We start from the raw sequence: 20,155 nt of genomic DNA, 5'->3' as shown, positions 1-20,155 counted from the left end.
AAACGAGGACTTCAATTCCCTATATGGGCTAAAGAAGGGGTTTCAGTTCCCCGTGGACCACCTCGCTACGAAGCAAGAGAATCCGGGGCAGATTTCCTGGCGTGACAATAGCAGACTTCTAAATGCCTTCTTAATGTATAATCCGATTATTTTAGTTTTTCCCATAATTCTTAACTCTTACACACCTCTGAGGCGACTTGGAATCCATAAAATGTGTTCACACTCCTCAAGCTGAAGGTACGTTTGCGCCTGGAATAAGTTGAAGCCAAAGATGCAAGTTGCAGAGGGCGAAACATGGTGTCTCAGTCAAAGCTTGTTCTGCAACATATCTTCGTCTTGACACTCTTCTACACTAAGCTGCTTTTTTTAATAGTCGTTAGATTGTTGAGTTCATATTGACACGTTTCGACACTACGCTCATTTTATATCATCAGATTGTTTGATTCATCTTCATACGTTTCGACACTACGATGTTTTTACCGTGTTTGCAGCTCCTTGTAAATATCCATTTTGACTTAGAGTCACATTCTAAATTCTAAGCAGTGAAACATTTTTTAACTTAAATTTAACAGTTATTTAAAGTCAGTTTACTTTGATTAAATACAGAAGTATACTGACACTTTGTATACTGCCAGTGTATATATTTATTAATGAACGAAAAACACAGTTTCCTTTACTCTCTTATACACTGATAAACTGCACGAATTTGAGCCCTAGAAGTCAAATTATAGAGGTGAAATTCTCTTATCACAGCAGAGCAGTGAGATGAACAGTGATATTCACCTCTGAATCACCTCTCATGTGATATAAATCCTCACTTATACAGATTATTCTTTGAACTTGAATATATACAGATTCTCCTTCTTTAAGCATGCCTATATAAATCCATTTCAGTATTGCACATCTCGTTACTAAGTCATAAAAATGGAAATTCTACTAGCATACAGCGTCTTAAACTAGCTGTTTGTTGTATTATGAGTGAATGTCTCAGTGTATCACTACGTAAAATGGAATTCAAGGACCAGCTGCACAATGCCTACTGTAACACTTATCTCTGGGGAAAAGTAGAGGTTCGGGTGTAATGCCTACAGGTGTGGATGGAAAGATTCAATATGTGGGCTTTTTTTTGGCAGTGAAAACGTTTCGCTCATGATGGTTTGATAAAGCCATCATGTAGCAGTTCAAGCCAGGTCTGTATATTGTGTTTCCGAACGCCATCTGTGGGGAAAGTCGGTCAGTGTGTTCTTGAGCACCTCTATATCTGTAATGTTTAAAGACTGATTTTTTTTACAAGTTGGCCTCTGTGGTGGAGTGACCTTGGTCAACAGAGGTGCTGGCTAATTTAGTGCATCGTCTAGCGAATTCATCCCAGGTCATATTCCAACCTCTTCAAACAAATCCCATTTCGTCCTCCCCCAGCGATGCCTATTCCCCCTCCCTTTCAAATACACATCTAATGTTACTCTCAAAACCACCTTCTCAGAATAGCTATTTTCTCTAACTTTTACTTTTTGTATTTTATTCATCTTGAGTTACCGGAATCTTTTCGTCAAGTAACGTCAGTGTTTGCGTTGAGTTGCGACCTTGAGAACACGATCTAAATACTATGGTTATAACTATGACCTTAATTTTTAAAGGGGTGGACCGGTAAGCCAGCTGAAGGACTCGGTCAGGTGACCAAAAGCTCCAGCTGTGGGTCATCATATGAGTTAAGACCCGCGTCAGGAAACACTTGTCCTGTTGACTCGCGAAATCGTAATAACACGATTGTCAACAGACCACGGATGTGGGGTTTCAATTTTTAGGACTCACTCGCCGTGGGTTCTAACCCCACCCGTACCATGGGTTGACTAGTCCTGTTTCCTGACAAACCTTACCTAACCTAACCTAACACGATCTTTGTCGCGGTTCTTGAGACGAGAGTTCACCAAGATTAACGTTTTCGTGCTACAATTTGTACCTGTTTCTATAAGTTACTGGTTACATTTCACTTCCTCATCATACCAAAGTTGTTAACTTTTACCCGAGGCTCGTTTTTGAGGGGTCTCGCAAGAAATTTTAATGTATTTCGAGTTTATAAGAAGCTCTCATCTGGTAATGCAATGGTAGACTATACCGACATATGTAAATAAGACACACATTGGGGGTTATGGCAGTTGTGAAGACGTTTCGCCCACCAGGGACGTTATCAATTCACCCTGGTGGAAGAAACGTTTTTACAATGAATCGTCATAAGCCACACTGTTTTATTTACAAACACACACACACACACACACACACACACACACACACACACACACACACACACACACACACACACACATACACAAATACACACACACACACACACACACACATACACAAATACACGCTCAAGCTTTCAACTGGACTTAAGAATACTTGTCCTGTGGGAAGATGGTCTTTGGCTTAAAGGACCACGAGACCAGTGGATGGCAACACAGCAATTAAGATAAACTTAGTCTACAGGACTAGTCAAGGTGTCCTACTAGTCTGTAGGCCAAGCCTGTAGGATTTCCCACCGTATCATGCTCACCTTCATGTCAAGCCCGCAGCCTAGCCCGGCTGCCATGTTCCTCTAAGCCTCTACCATCTTCTCATTTTTCTCGATCCCGTTTTCTGGGCTCAAAATGTATAATATTCTCTTCTCTTTGATCCCTTCAGATGCCAAATATTATCATTATTAATATTCCTCTTAATAAAATCCTTCTTCTAAGGATATTCAATTTGTACATTGTATGTACCGTATCACCTCAAAAAAAAAAACAAATGACTTATTTTTGTATAAATCAATCGAGTGACTCTATAACGGCACTAGGGCATGCAAGAGATCTGTTACATATCGTGGTATATGTAGGGAAGATATAATTGGCCTTTTTCTCTCTCAGATTATATGTCCTAATGCCTTTCAGTAAGGAAGACCTTTCTTGACATGTGATACTATGTAACTCTCTCAAATTTGTGAATAAACTTTTATCTTTGATTAATATTGAGTGTTATTGATTCATCATTATTATAATGGATTATTCCTGGTTGTCATTGATGGATTATTTTATTGGTGATAGACATATATGGGCAACACTGAGGAAGCCTGCGCTGCAGGCTTCCTCAGTCGAATAAACAGGTAAATCACGGTCCTGGAGACTGTACACGACGAGAAGTAATCTGAAGTAATCAGTTCCTCACCCTTGGTGGAAGATAAGTAGAATGTCATTATTTGAGCCAGTGATAAGCCAGGGCTTGTCTGCAAGTGTAGGGACCACTCCTTGTAAGCCAGGGATTGTCTGCAAGTGTTGGGACCACTCTTTGTAAGCCAGGGCTTGTCTGCAAGTGTTGGGACCACTCTGTGTAAGCCAGGGCTTGTCTGCAAGTGTTGGGACCACTCTTTGTAAGCCAGGGCTTGTTGCAAGTGTTGGGACCACTATGTGTAAGCCAGGGCTTGTCTCTGTGAACGGACCCCGTATAAGCCAGGGCTTGTCTCTGTGTAAAACACAAGGGATACCTCTGAGCACAGGGACCCTCTGTGTAAGTGTAGGGCAATTTGGTTTGATCCGAGGAAAAGGAGGGTAGCTTCAACTCCTTGGATCAAGATCCTTTAACCAGAGCATCAAGGCAGTGCCCTGGAAGGGTTCAGGGTGGAATCACTCACAATTCTGTTGGAACAGTTCATAAACTATAATGCTCTTGGAACAATTTATAACCCACAATTATCTGGATGGAACAATTAACAATATACAGTTTTGTTGATGGAACAATTCACAACTAACAAACAATATTGTGAGTGGAACAATTCACAACTAAAACCACAATACTGAGGATGGAACAATTTACAACTAGCCAACAATACTGAGGATGGAACAATTTACAACCCACAATACTGTGGATGGAACAATTTACAACTAGCCCACAATACTGAGGATGGAACAATTTACAACCCACAATACTGTGGATGGAACAATTCACAACTAACCCACAATACTAAGGATGGAACAGTTCACAACTAACCCACAATACTGTGTATGGAACAATTCACAACTAACCCCACAATACTGAGGATGGAATAATTTACAACTAACCCACAATACTAAGGATGGAATAATTCACAACTAACCCACAATACTGAGGATGGAACAATTTACAACTAACCCACAATACTGAAGATGGAATAATTCACAACTAACCCACAATACTGAGGATGGAACAGTTTACATCCCACAATACTGTGGATGGAACAATTCACAACTAACCCACAATACTAAGGATGGAATAATTCACAACTAACCCACAATACTGAGGATGGAACAATTTACAACTAACCCACAATACTGAAGATGGAATAATTCACAACTAACCCACAATACTGTGGACGAAACAATTCACAACTAACCCACAATACTGAGGATGGAACAGTTTACATCCCACAATACTGTGGATGGAACAATTCACAACTAACCCACAATACTAAGGATGGAACAATTCACAAATATCTCACAATACAGTCGATGGAACAATTCACAACTCATAATTCTGTGGATGGAACAGTTGCACCATTGCTCCAGACTATGGCACAAAGCTTCTCCAGGATGAGGGATTGATAATCTCAAGGGACCAGTAGACTTCATCAGTCGAGTACAGACTGTACTCGACTGATGAAGTCTACTGTGTAGGCGAAACATTTCGTAATAAAGAGACCTAACTGTTGTACATGTGTCTTATCAATTTGTCGGTATTTTATGCTCATACCTTTCGGTGTAAATATATATATATATATATATATATATATATATATATATATATATATATATATATATATATATATATATATATATATATATATATATATATATATATATGCAAAACAACCACTCTGAAAGAATAGAGAAATTCCAAGCGCTTTCGTGACTACTCACATTATCAAGGAACTATGAAAGTAAAGCATCCAAGGAAGCTATATAAGGGGTCTGGCCAGCACCTCACTATCAGATCCCACAACGGTTAACCACGTGACGCGCGCCGACCCAACTTGGATAGGTCCCTTGCACAACTCACCCCCAAGCTATTCGACCCAAGAAAATTTAAAAATTATTATTTGTCCAGTGTAATTTTTAAATTTTCTTGGGTAGAATAGCTTGGGGGTGAGTTGTGCAAGGGACCTATCCAAGTTGGGTCGCCGCGCGTTGTGGGATCTGATAGTGAGGTGCTGGCCAGACCCCTTATATAGCTTCCTTGGATGCTTTACTTTAATAGTTCCTTGATAATGTGAGTAGTCACGAAAGCGCTTGGAATTTCTCTATTCTTTCAGAGTGGTTGTTTTGCATATTTTGAAATCACCTGTTTACTGTGATCTTATTGCATATAATATATATATATATATATATATATATATATATATATATATATATATATATATATATATATATATATATATATATATATATATATATGTATATATATATATATATATATATATATATATATATATATATATAGATATATATATATATATATATATATATATATATATATATATGTCGTGCCGAATAGGCAGAACTTGCGATCTTGGCTTAAATAGCAACGCTCATCTTGCCATATAGGACAAGTGGAAATTTGTGTATGCAATAATTTCGCCAAAATCATTCTGAACCTAACGAAAAAAAATATATTCCACTGTGTTTGTTTAGTATTAAATTATTGTAAACAAATCTAAAATTTATTTTGTTGGGTTAGGTTAAAATAAATTGTTCTTGTTATAATAAGGTTAGGTAAGTTTTTTAAGATTTTTTTTGGAGCAAAATTTAAATTTTTTACATTAACATTAATGAAAAAAAATATATCTTTAAGCGTATAAGAGAAAATTTTAGAAAGGACTTAATTTTAAATGAGTACTTGCTAATTGACCAGTTTTACATATTCGGCACGACATATATATATATATATATATATATATATATATATATATATATATATATATATATATATATATATATATATATATATATATATATATATATATATATATATATATATATTACAGGTCTCTAAGTTTGTATTATATACAAGTCTCGGTGTATATACAGAGAGGAATATACTTGTCGATGTATATACTTTGTGTGTTGGATTCAGTTGGTTTAATGATTCATTGGGTTTCAAATCTATCTACTGCACGTAGGTCATTAAGGCTACATGTCGCCTGCACACCACCACTCAATAATAATCTCACGCCTAGAGTACCTGTAGAAATATACTTTCAGTATATACACAGAACTTGGTGTATATAGCCTCGTGTGGGAGTCACTCGCGCCTAAAAGTTCATTGCCAGGATTCGAAGCGACGGGTTGAATCCGACTGTGTGAACCTCAGCTAGGATTCTCTGGCGAGGCTGTCTGCACTCACTAACACATAGGGGTTTAGTGTTTTTTTCCCCGAGTGAGTATGCTACTCCTAGTATGGGTTCAGTAATTACGGGAGGTTCAAGAAATTCTGTTGCAGAGAGGTTGGTTCACTGTAAGTGAACCATAAGAGTGAGAGAGTCTCGGTACACTGAGTCTTGACCACATAGTGTGATCACAGCTGCTGTGTCGACACACTGTCTCTCTCTCTCTCTCTCAGAAATAGAGAAATACTGATTTATTACTGAATTTACAGACGTTAGCTAGACCAACAAGGTTGCATATATCTTAAGGTGTGTATATCTGGGTGTATATACGTTGGAAGTTAACTTTAATGCCTATTTTTCGTTCATCTTCCTGACTGGTGGTGTGGAGGCGACACATCCATTGGATAGACTTCACACCTGATGGATCTTTGTGGGTTTAGCGCTTAGTTATAATTATAATAATTCACACCTGATAGATCTGCTGTTGTGTAATGTAACTGTGGAAAAGTAAACCTGTGTGGGTCATTGTGATGTGAAGGCTCAATCCTCCGTACCAAACAGTTAAGAGCAGTCAGAGCACGGTTTTACAGCTCTCTCCACCTCCAGCAACTTTTTCACTCACTGGTAAGCAACATTCATATTTTTTGTAGTCCGGTTATAATCATAACCATAATTTTTAAAGGAGTAGGCTGGTAAGCCAGTGAAAGTCTACGGTCATATGACCAAAAGCTCCAGCCGTGGGTCGTCATAAACTAAGACCCGCGTCAGGAAACACTTGTCCTGATGACTGACAAACCTTAACCTAATCATGTTTTCTTTTTATATCTTGCCATTAGTTCAAGACCCCCCCCCCCCCCCGTTCCATGATTTTTTTAACAGGCTTGTTATGTGAGGTTAATTAAACATGACTAACGTTATTTTACCCTGAGTTACAGCTAGCTTATAATGTTGGTAGAATTACCATTAATGTTAGGTTCAAGGACAGATGTACTCACCTAATTGTACTCGCCTAATTGTGGTTGCAGGGGTCGATACTCAGCTCCTGGCCCCGCCTCTTCACTGATTGCTACTAGGTCCCCTCTCTCTCTCCCTGCTCCATGAGCTTTATCATACCTCATCTTAATGCTATGTATGGTTCCTGCCTCCACTACATAACTTGCTAGGCTATTCCACTTCCTGACTACTTTATAACTGAAGAAATACTTCCTAACATCCCTTTGACTCTTTAGGGTCTTCAACTTCCAATTGTGACCCCTTGTGGTGACGTGTACTTAGCTCAGTGGTGACGTGTACTTAGCTCAGTGGTGACGTGTACTTAGCTCTGTGAAGACCTGTTTGCGCGCTCTCTACGAATTGAAGCAAGATGCCCTCCATCGAGCAACTTTACCAACAGCTTAAAGAAGAATTGAGGATGGCGAAGATGGAGATTCGGCGACTGACCGAGGAAAACAAGAAGATTCGTAGTAGTCCTCCTGTTTTGAGTCCTCAGGTCAAGAAAGGAAACTGGTCAGTGGCTGGACAGCAGGGAACGAAGTTGACGATCAAGAAGACGAATGGAAAGATAGAAACGATGAAGAAGAAAGAGACTGCCGTGGAAACTGTTGTGGAAACGTCTAATACATTCTCAGTGCTACCTGACGAATGTGAGTCGACTACTGGGAACGTCACGACGAACGACACCAAGGAAGGTAAGAATATTGTTGTTGTTGGGGATAGCCAAGTTAGGTATATGGATAGGGCGTTCTGCTTGAAGGACAGGAGTAGGAGACAGAGTTTGCTTTCCTGGGGCTGGGATGGAGGATATTATTAGCCATCTGGATGACATCATGAGAGGTAATGGGAGCAATCCTATTATCTGTCTCAGTGCTGGAGGCAACAATGTTGGCAGATGTAGGAGTGAAGACCTGATTAGCAGGTATAGGTCAGCAATAGAAATAATTAGGAGGAAGGGTGGGAACCCTGTCATATGTGGTATTTTGCCAAGGAGAGGAGTTGGAAATGAATGGTTGTCCAGAGCAATTGGTGTCAATTGCTGGCTGGACAAATACTGTAAGGAAAATGCGGTAACATTCATTGACAACTGGGACCTCTTCTATGGCAGAAATGACATGTATGCCAGGGATGGGGTTCACTTATCTAGGTCTGGGGTGGGAGCACTGGCAACTGCAGTGGAGGGAGCTGTTAGGACTTTAAACTAGGAATAGTTAGTGGTATGGGTTTTGGCAGGAAAATAGTGAAGTCCCAGTGTAGTAATATGAGTTCTAGGGGAACTAGTAATAAGCAGAACGAGGTAGATATTGAAAAGCCAGTGACATTGGGTGATAAGGTCAGTAATAGGTTTAGTAGAAAAACAGAAATGAGCAGGAAGGGTAAAGAGAAAGGAGAGTCTTTCAATGTTTATTATGCTAATAGCCGTAGTGCTAGGAATAAGATGGACGAGTTGAGATTAGTTGCTAGTGCAGGTAACATTGATGTATTTGCCTTAACTGAGACGTGGTTTAATTCAAAAAGTCGGGACATGCCTGCGGAATGTCACATTCAGGGTTTTAAATTGTTCCAAGTAGATAGAAGTATCGGGAAGGGGGGTGGGGTGGCATTGTATGTCCGAGATCGCTTGAACTGTTGCATAAAAACGGGAATTAAGTCTGAAGTAACACATACAGAGTCTGGATAGAATTTTCAGAGGGGCATGAAAAACTGATTTTAGGAGTGATATACCGTCCCCCAAACTTAGATAGGGACCAAGGGAGACTACTATGGGAGGAAATTGTTAAGGCCACAAGGCACGATAATGTAGTAATTCTAGGAGACATTCGTCTCTCGACCTCCGGGGAGAGAGGACGCACGCCTAGTAGCTACACCTGCCCTCTGGTGGTGACCTTTAGCAACTAGAAGACAAAATGGCGTACCGAGTGGGACAGAGGATTAACACTGTTTGTATACAGCTGATACGTGGCACACTTACTGGAACTACGATGCATACATTGCTGCCTGCTATCATCAGGGACGCCTATGGTGTCCCCAACGAGGAAGTTTATGGTGTTGCCTTAAATGGGATGAACAGAGTTTTCCTGAAACTGAATCATACCGGCGTCTACGACAGACTTGTTGACGAGTACCAGGAGAGGAAGGTGACAGTGAACTCGGCAGTGGAGGTTGTTCTGCATGACGTATCCAGGTACTACACATGGGTGAAGGTGAGAAATGTCCCTTTCGAGGCGACGGCGTGTAGTATACAGGAGGTATTCCATAACTACGGAAAAGTCCATTCGGCAACGATGGGAGTATGGACAGAGGGGCCATATAAGGGAAGACCTGAGGGTTCTTATACCCTCAAAATGACGTTGGCTAGGCCCATACCGTCCTATGTCATGCTGGTGGAGTCCAGGACGCAAGTCTTTGTACACTATGCCGGCCAGAGAAAGACCTGTCGTCTCTGTAGCTCATATGAACATATGGCAGCACAGTGTCCTAGAAAGCAGCCTACCAGGGCTCCTGGTACGTTGGCAGTGGAGCAGAGACCATGTGAGTTGATGCCTGAGTTGCGAGAGGTGGAAGCAGTGACGAGTGGTAGATGGAGCGAAGAAGTAGAACGGGAAGTATCGACGGTCGGTACCTGTGTTACCCTCCCGGAGGTGACAGGGGAGGGGCCCCCATCGCCTGAGGGACAGGTGGACGTGGAAGAGTCTACCCAGGAGAAGCTGCTGGAAGCGGTTCTGCAGGAGTTTTTCGAAGAGAAGGTGGCCGGGGAGGATGGTCCTGAGAAGTCAAGTGAGATGCAGCTGATGGTTGAGCAGCAGGGACAGGTGAAGGGTCCGAGGAATGACAGAGAGGACATGGAAGTGGTGGTGGAAGTCCATCAGGAGGACGTGCAGGATGTAGATTTGTGTGTGAGTGAGAGCTCACGAAAAAGAACTGCGGGTGCTTTTGACCTAGATGAGGTTTTAACACCTGGGCAGAGACCCGGGAAGAAGTCATGGGTAGTGGTAGGGGAAAAGGCAAGCAGGGGAGGGGGTGTACCGGGGAAGATCAGTGGGGGGGGGCAAGGAGGGGCTGGTGGACAGGTTAGAAAAAAGGATAAAAATGGTACAGGTACTGAGAAAGGTGAAGTGAGTAAGATACAGCGGCATAGGGGTAAGCCCCCTCTTCTGGCAAATTCAAGTGTGTCACAATAAATGTCAATGGGCTTAAATCTGAGGTAAAAAGGGTTTGGTTAGAGTGGTTTTTACGAAGGTTTGATGTGGATGTATGTTTTTTGCAGGAACATAAGAACATAAGAAAGGAGGAACACTGCAGGAGGCCTGCTGGCCCATACTAGGCAGGTCCTTTACAATTCATCCCACTAACAAAACATTTGCCCAACCCAATTTTCAATGCCACCCAAGAAATAAGCTCTGATGTGAAAGTCCCACTCAAATCCAACCCCTCCCACTCATGTACTTATCCAACCTAGATTTGAAACTACCCAAAGTCCCAGCCTCAATAACCCAACTAGGTAGACTGTTCCACTCATCAACTACCCTATTTCCAAACCAATACTTTCCTATGTCCTTTCTAAATCTAAACTTATCTAATTTAAATCCATTACTGCGCGTTCTCTCTTGGAGAGACATCCTCAAGACCTTATTAATATCCCCTTTATTAATACCTATCTTCCACTTATACACTTCGATCAGGTCTCCCCTCATTCTTCGTCTAACAAGTGAATGTAACTTAAGAGTCTTCAATCTTTCTTCATAAGGAAGATTTCTGATGCTATGTATTAATTTAGTCATCCTACGCTGAATGTTCTCTAACGAATTTATGTCCATTTTGTAATACGGAGACCAGAACTGAGCTGCATAATCAAGGTGAGGCCTTACTAATGATGTATAAAGCTGCAGTATGACCTCTGGACTTCTGTTGCTTACACTTCTTGATATAAATCCCAGTAATCTATTTGCCTTATTACGTACGCTTAGGCATTGCTGTCTTGGTTTAAGGTTGCTGCTCACCATAACCCCCAAGTCCTTTTCGCAATCTGTATGGCTAAGTTCTACATCATTTAATTTATAAGTACTAGGGTTATGGGCACTCCCAAGCTTCAGAACCTTGCATTTATCTACATTGAACTGCATCTGCCACTTTTCTGACCAAGAATAGAGTTTGTTTAAATCCTCCTGAAGTTCCCTAACATCTACGTTTGAATCAATTATCCTACCTATCTTTGTGTCATCGGCGAATTTGCTCATATCACTAGTAATTCCCTCATCAAGATCATTGATATATATTATAAACAACAACGGGCCCAAGACTGATCCCTGTGGAACGCCACTTGTTACAGATCCCCACTCGGATTTAACCCCATTTATGGACACTCTCTGCTTCCTGTCAGTGAGCCATGACTCGATCCACGAGAGCACTTTTCCCCCAATGCCATGAGCTGCCACTTTCTTTAACAGTCTATGGTGCGGAACTCTATCAAAAGCCTTACTAAAATCTAAGTAAATAATATCAAATTCTTTATTGTGGTCAACAGCCTCAAAAGCTTTACTGAAGAAAGTTAATAAATTAGTTAGACAAGACCGGCCTCTTGTGAATCCATGCTGAGTATCATTAATCAAGCTATGCTTATCGAGATGGCTTCTTATAATCTCAGCTATAATTGACTCTAGTAATTTGCCTACAATTGAGGTCAGGCTTATTGGGCGGTAATTTGACGGTAACGACTTGTCCCCTGTTTTAAAAATAGGAGTTACATTAGCCATCTTCCACATATCAGACACTACACCTGTTTGAAGAGATAAATTAAAAATATTAGTTAATGGTTCACAGAGTTCCATTTTGCATTCCTTAAGAACTCTTGAAAAAACCTCATCAGGACCCGGCGACTTATTTTGCTTCAGTCTGTCTATCTGCCTCACAACCATATCACTAGTGACTGTGATGTTACATAATTTATCTTCTTCTAGCCCACTGTAAAAATTAATTACTGGAATATTGTTAGTGTCTTCCTGTGTAAAAACTGAGAGAAAATAATTATTTAAAATCAAGCACATTTCATTCTCATTGTCAGTAAGGTGCCCATAGTTATTTTTAAGGGGACCTATCTTATCTCTAACTTTTGTTCTATAGACCTGGAAAAAACTTTTTGGGTTAGTTTTAGAATCCCTAGCAACTTTAATTTCATAGTCCCTTTTAGCTTTTCTTATCCCCTTTTTAATGTCCCTCTTAATGTCAATATACTGATTCATAAGATGACCCTCACCTCTTTTGATACGCCTATAAATTCCTTTCTTATGCCCTAGTAGATATTTGAGCCTATTATTCATCCATTTTGGGTCATTTCTATTTGATCTAATTTCTTTATATGGGATAAACGCTCTTTGAGCAGCATGTATAGTGTTCAGAAAACTGTCATATTGATAGCTCTCTTCGTTACCCCAGTCAACAGATGATAAGTGTTCTCTAAGCCCATCGTAATCTGCTAAGCGAAAATCTGGGACTGTTACTGAGTTATCGCTACTATCGTACTTCCATTCAATGCTAAATGTAATTGATTTGTGGTCGCTAGCACCCAGTTCCTCTGAAATTTCTAAATTATTAACAAGGGATTCATTGTTTGCCATAACTAAGTCAAGCAGGTTATTTCCCCTTGTAGGTTCTGTCACAAACTGCTTCAAAAAACAATCCTGAAATACTTCTAAGAAGTCGTACGATTCTAAATTCCCAGGAGCATAACCATAGGTTAGGGAGTGAATTGAGTTTGAGGGGTTATAAAATGTTTGTCAGTAATGCTTTGCAATTAAAAGGAGGGGTAGCAGTAGCTGTAAAGGAGACCAGCCCATTGCGTGTCATGGGTTGGGAGGAGGGGGGAGGGTTGTAAGGGTAGATGGGCACTGGGGGGTGAGGAGAGTATGTTTCATTGGTGTATATATGCCAGCATGTAACAATGTTAGAGTCAAAGTTGATTTTGTACGTGATGTTTTGATGTATTATTTGCGAGGTTTACCTTCTATAACTGTACTTGGAGGTGACTGGAACTGTGTGATTAGGTATGGTGATGTGACGCCGAGGGGGGCAGGATGTGTTTTAGGTGCGCTAAGGGATGTGTTAAGGGATGTGGGAGTTGTAGATGTGGTGGGTAGGGGGGAGTATGGGGTGGAGCACACGTTCATTCGTGGGAATTATGGGGCGAGGTTAGATAGGATATATGTGATGCAGGGGATTGGTGTGGAGAGAGTGAGGGCTTTTGATGTCGGTTTTTCGGATCACAGGGCGGTGATAGCTGATCTGCGGGTGGATGGTATAGTACGCATATATGCTGGGTATTGGAAATTGAATGTGAGGCTTCTGCAGGAGAGGGATGAAGGCTCATCCTTTGAGGAATGGTGGAGACATTGCTGGGAGGGTAGGGATGGTGGGATGGATTTGCTTGACTGGTGGGAGATGCGGGCAAAGACAGCAATAGCAGAGTTTTTTAGGATACGTGGAAAGGAACAGGTAAGGTGGAGATATGGTTTGCAAAACTACCTGGAGGGACAGCTAAATGCTGTTTATGACGGGGGGGGAAGGGAAGATGTGCGAGGTGAGGTGGATGATTTAAGGAGTAGGATTGAAGGATTGCATAATGAAAGGTTTAATGCGATTAGAGTTAGGGCAGGATTAGAGGAGGTGTTAAAGGGTGATCGACCATCAGGTTATGTCCTGAGAAAATTTAGGGAAAGGCAGATGGTGACTACCATAGCGCATCTAGTGGTCGCTGATGGGGGGGGAGGATATGTGGTGGGTCAAGGTCTTACTGATACAGATGATATTAGTGGTTATGCTGATTATTGGTTTAGGGAGAAATGGAGGAGGAACAAGGAAGTTGTCAGTGAGGAGGTATTTGGGGTTATGCAGAATACTATTGTATTGGGACAAGAGGAACGGGAAATGCTGGAGGGTAGTATTAGTGAGGAGGAGGTGGGGGAGGCGGTTTACGGGATGAGTCAGGGTAAGACGCCGGGCATTGATGGAATACCGAATGATTTTTATAGAGTTTATTGGGAATGCATTAGGTATGGGTTAGTGGAAGTCTTGAATCATATGTGGAGCAGTGGGAGGATGGGGAAGACCCAGAAAACAGGGATCGTCGTGTTGGTGCCGAAGAAGAAGGATGGGAAAGTATTGAATGATTATAGAGCAATATCCTTAATGTGTGCAGATTATAAAATTTATGCTAAAATTCTGGGCAATAGACTGAAGAAGGTTCTAGGATCAGTGGTACATGGGGGACAGTTTGGCATTCCGGGAAGAAGTATGAGGGACGGGCATAGTCACATAAGGGATTTTATTGAGGACTGCACCGGAGGGGGAATACTTGGATTAGATTGGGCTAATGCGTATGATTGTGTGAATAGGGATTTCTTAAAAGTTTGTTTGGAACAGTTGGGTTTGGGGGAGAAGGTGGTGAGATGGGTGCAAACCTTGTATGAGGGAGCAGTTATTAGGGTACAGGTTAATGGTAAGTTGGGGGACCCAGTACTGATGGAGAGAGGTTTGAGGCAGGGCTGTCCACTCTCTCAGTTATTGTTTGCCTGCGTACAGAATCCATTTTATGGGCTGGTGGATGAGGTGATGAATGAACATGGGATTAGGGGGGGTGGGCGGGGGGGGATTGTGGGGTACGTAGATGATACTACTGTGCTGGTAAGGCATGAGGAAGATCTAAGGAAAGTTGGTGGAATCATTCAGATTTTTGGGGACGCCACGGGTATGAGAGTTAATTTAATGAAGTCGAGACTATTAGAGGTGGGGGATTGGGTGGGAGGGGGCTTGGGGGAGGGTTTGGGATGGTCAGTAGTGGACAGAATTAAGGTTTGTGGAATATGGTACTTGGCGGAAGTGCAGGAGAGTAGGAAGATAAATTCGGAATTAGTTACGAGCAGGGTTTTGGGTAGGCAAGGTGGTTTAAGGGCTAGGGACGTAACATTACAGCAGAGAGTTTTAGTGGTCAACTCTCTGGTTTACAGTAAGGTGTGGGGAGTGGCTGAGGTGTTCCCTTTAAGAGCAGAGGATATTGCAGAAATCCAGAGGAAGGTTCTAAGGTATGTGTGGGGGTTTGGGAGGGCATGGTTGAGCAAGGACGTGGTGATGACGGAGGGGAGACGTGGGGGTCTTGGCCTGATGACATTGGGTCATAGAGTAATGGCTTTATATATAAAACAAAGATATATCCGGACTGGGGGGAACAGAGGAGTCAGGGTAGGTAGGGTAATGGAGGATGCACGAAGATGGTGGTGTGGAAGGGATTTGCGGTATTGTGAGGATATGTTGAGGGTTTTATTACATGTTAAACAGGTGTCCACGTTGAAGATCAAACGAATGGTGGGTGCTGTGGTAGGCAAGGGTGTCTTACAGGGACTTGCTGTATATCCAACATATGACTGGATAAGCATATGGAGGAAGTTTGGCTTGCTTAGAACAACAGCGAGGGTACGAGAGTTAGTATATCGTTTTCTGATGGGAATATTGGCCTCTAGGGATGTGTTATATAAAATGGGTCTTGTGAGAGAGGACTCATGCTTGCATTGTGGGGACATCGAAACGGCTTTTCATGCGGTATATTTTTGTCCCTCTTTGGAGGGGGTGAGGTTATGGATGGTGAGAGTTATCAGACTTTTGGGGGGGGGGGCAATGGCCATTCCTACGGGCCTTAATGTTGGATGTAACTGGGGTGACGGGTGATGTGGGTAGAGCCTTAATGTATGTTATGACGGATTATTTACATGTATCTTGGGGGATGAGGGAGGTTAGGGGAGAGTTGAGGATAAAAGCGTTAGCAGCGAGATTTTATAGAACTATGTGTAGGAATAGGCAAGTCTATGGTGGGAGGTGGGTAGTTAGCTTTTTGGAGGGTTACCGGCATCTCACTGTGGGGGGCCTTCTCCTCATGAACCCAGGGGGCGGGCAAAGGGTTGGTCTCCTACCGGGGGATACATGAGGGTGGGTTGGTTTAGGCTTCTTTGTAGTGTGGATGGTGGGAGGGTTATGAATAGAGTGGAAGGGAGATGAATGAGGATTTGGAATCTATGGTTATGTTCACTGCATACAGGATAACCTTAAAAACCATGATGACTAAACCTTGGGATCTCGGGTTTAGAGCAGAATGATGTTAAGATAAGCACACAAGTTAACTTGATCGTTGTATAACTTATGTTTGTGAAGTGCTGTGACCCTGCACAGTTGCTTTGTGGGAAAAATTTTCTGCTATGTTTATATATGAAATCATGATCTTTGGTTTAGTCAATTTTATAATCACATATAATGACACCTTTTTCTATGTACCTAATCATGTTATGTAATGATATATGAATTATAATGAATAGTGAGGTATTAGGTTAGGAGTGGACAATTTTATTGTGCGATGCCCTTAATGGGGTTTCTGTGAGATTGTTAATTGGTTTTGTTCAATGGTGTTATTGGGGAAAAAACAAGGATGGAACATGTACGAACTTGTATGTCAATATTTCTAATTATGACTACTGTATGTGCATGAGGAATTTTTATTCCCATGATAACGCTCAGTATAATAGCATTGATAATAGGGAAAAGGGGGGGGGTGGTATGTGCCGGCACGAAGTAAGTGCGGCGAGTCTTTAGGCAATGAGAATTATAATTATATGCTAATTATTTGTTTATATATTATCTTTTAGACTGTTTATATAAAAAAAAAAAAAAATCATTGTCCTCTTCGCTTCCGGGCCGAGTGGACGTGCTGCGCAGGCGCTCCCGATTCAGTTGATTTTCTGCGCAGTTTACCTGTTTTGAGCAATCAAAATGGCGGACAGACATGGACGCAGGGTGAATACTGTCTGTGTGGTGCTGGTACGTGGTGCCCTGAGTAGTTCTACAATGCAGGTGCTTCTGCCAAGTATCATCCGCGATGTGTATGGCATACCGAACGACGAGTTGTATGGTGTAGCAGTGAATGGAGTGTACAGGATCTTCATCAAGTTCAAGAGTGCTGGGTTTTACGCCAGCATAGTCGACGCGTTTCAAGAAAAGAGGATGACCGTTAATTCTGCAGTGGAGGTCTGCCTACATGACGTATCAAGCTATGTAACGTGGGTAAAGGTGAGAAATGTCCCCTTTGAGGCCTTGGAATATGATGTTGTGGAGGTATTCCGTAGGTATGGCAAGATCCATTCGGCACAGTTGGGAGTGTGGAAGGATGGGCCTTATATGGGGCTGCCAGAGGGGTCTTTCACATTGAAGATGACATTGAGACAACCTATACCATCGTACGTTCTGATGGAAGAGTTCAGAACACAGGTTTATGTATATTATGCAGGACAGCGTCGGACATGTAGGCTGTGCGGGTCTTATGACCATATGGCGGCCCAATGTCATCAAAGGCAGGGACGGAGGGAACAGGTGCCAACAACTGTGGAACGACAGCTGCTCTCCTTGGCACCTGAGACAGGTGAAGCTGCAAGACAGGCGTCTGGAAGTTGGAGTGAAGAAGTAGACAGAGCGGAGTCGGAGATGGGAGCGTGCGCCACGTTACCTGTGGGAACTGTGTCTGAGCAACCATCTATGGATGAGACTGTTGACAGAAGTGACTTACAACAGGCAGGTCTGTTGGACGAGGTCTTGAAAGACTTCTTGGGGGAGGTGGAAGACAGTCAGGAAGGGGAGAAGGACGGGAGGGTATTGGAGGGGGTAGCAGCTGCACAAAAGTGTGAGAACACCTTGTGCAACGAGAGTAAGCAGCACACGGTGGAGGTTGAGGTGCACCAGGAGGACATGGATGCTGAGGCAACGTGTGGAGGTGGCACACGTAAGCGAGCAGCTGGGACGTCTGATATGGAAGATGTCTTAACGCCAGGGCAGAGATCTGGAAAGAAACCTTGGAAGACCGGGCTAGAGCTACCGGGGAATGGTGGCACCGGTTCTGTGGTGCTGCAAGGGTCGAAGGAAAAGGGGGGAAACGGAGGTCTGGATAGACCAAGTGACAAACGTGGCTATAGTCAACAACCACGTCTTTCGAGCAACCTTCAAAAGCGGCGGGGAAAGCCGCCTTTATTGTAATAATTCAAGGTGGTCACCATTAATGTTAACGGCCTGAGAGCTGAGATTAAGAGAGTGTGGATGGAATGGTTTTTAAGGAGATTTGATGTGGATATATGTTTCATACAGGAGCATAATTACAAGTTTGGATGTGAGTTGCGCTTGAAGGGTTATAAGTTATATGTGAGTGGATCGGTGAGGTTAAAAGGGGGGGTTGCTGTGGCTGTGAAGGAAACCAGTCCCTTGCGTGTGTTGGGGTGGGAGGAGGGTGGGGGTGGAAGGGTGGTGCGGGTAGAGGGAGAGTGGGGTGAGACAAGGGTTTGTTTTATAGGAGTATACATGCCGGCGGATGGAAATGCAGCAGTTAAGGTAACTTTCGTGAGGGATGTTTTGCTTTTTTATTTGAGGGGATTGCCTTTAGTTACTGTGATAGGAGGAGATTGGAATTGTGTCATACGACAGGGTGATGTGGAACCGAGGGGGGCGGGGTGTGTGTTGGGGTTTTTACGCAATGTGTTGGGGGATGTGGGAGTTTTAGATGTAGTGGGGAGGGGTGGTTGGAGGATTGAGTATACATTTGTACGAAGGGGTTATGCTGCACGACTGGATAGGCTCTATGCTACGGAGGCAATACGAGTTCTGGGAGTTAGGACCTTCGATGTGGGGTTTTCGGACCACAGGGCGGTTATTGCGGATCTTGATTGGGAGGGTATGGTTAGGATACACACTGGTTATTGGAAATTAAATGCGAGACTTGTGAAGGGGGAGGGGGTGAGTGAGGCTTTTGGGGATTGGTGGCACTCTTTTTGGGGATCAAGGGATGTGGGGTCGTGTGTCTTGGAATGGTGGGAGAAGCGAGCTAAGCCGGGTATTGCTGGATTCTTTAAAAATAGGGGACGGGAAGAGGCCAGGTGGAGGTATGGGTTACAGAATTATTTGGAATGTCAGCTGAACGAGTGTTATGAGGAGGAAGTGGGGAAGCAGTATGGGACCGTGGAGCAACTTAGAGGTAGACTGGCGGAGATACACAATGACAGATTTGATGCTGTGCGTGTGAGGGCAGGATTGGAGGCTGTATTGTGGGGGGATAAACCTTCGGGAAGTGTTTTAAGACGTTTTAGGGTAAGGCAGAAGGAGTCAACTATTTTGCAATTAGAGGTGAGCGAGGATATGGGTGGATATCATAAGGGACAGGTGCTTACTACTACAGAAGGCATGAGTAATTATACTGATTTCTGGTTTCGAGAGAAATGGAGAAAGGGGGGGGGGGAGGGCGATGCTTTTGAGGAAGTGTTGGAGGGGGGGTGTGGGTTAGGGCAGAAAGAAGTGGAGGGGATGGAGATGGGAGGAGCGATTAGTGTGGGGGAAGTTGAGGAGGCAGTGTTTAACATGAGTACTGGAAAAGCACCGGGCATCGATGGGATTTCAAATGATTTTTACAGAGTTCATTGGGAGCATATTAAGACTTGTCTGGTGGAGGTCATGAATTGTATGCTGCGGGAGGGCAAGCTAAGTCAGACACAAAGTATTGGAGTGGTGGTGTTGGTTCGGAAAAAGCAAGTGGGGAGTGTTTTAAGTGCGTATAGAGCTATCTCACTAATGTGTTCTGACTACAAGATTTTTGCAAAGATATTAGGTAATAGGATGAAGAAGGTAATTGGTGGGGTTGTACATAGGGGACAGATGGGTATACCGGGACGAAGTATGAGAGTTGGGCATGGGCGCATA

General features: G+C 42.7%; 1 long non-coding RNA gene across 1 annotated transcript in view; it reads left to right on the top strand.

Moving 5' to 3' along the window:
* Positions 1 to 6,602: 6,602 nt before the first annotated feature.
* The window catches only part of LOC138854692 (uncharacterized), a 70,655-nt gene continuing 57,102 nt past the window's right edge, over positions 6,603 to 20,155 (top strand). The window contains exon 1 of the long non-coding RNA XR_011393884.1: positions 6,603 to 7,018. This is a non-coding gene — a long non-coding RNA (uncharacterized lncRNA). The remainder of the gene's footprint in view (positions 7,019 to 20,155) is intronic.

The sequence above is a fragment of the Cherax quadricarinatus genome, chromosome 67 (assembly GCF_038502225.1).
Source record: "Cherax quadricarinatus isolate ZL_2023a chromosome 67, ASM3850222v1, whole genome shotgun sequence".
In the NCBI taxonomy this organism is placed as follows: Eukaryota; Metazoa; Arthropoda; class Malacostraca; order Decapoda; family Parastacidae; genus Cherax; species Cherax quadricarinatus.
Note: the sequence above shows the minus strand (reverse complement) of the source record. Positions and strands in the feature narration are given on the sequence as shown.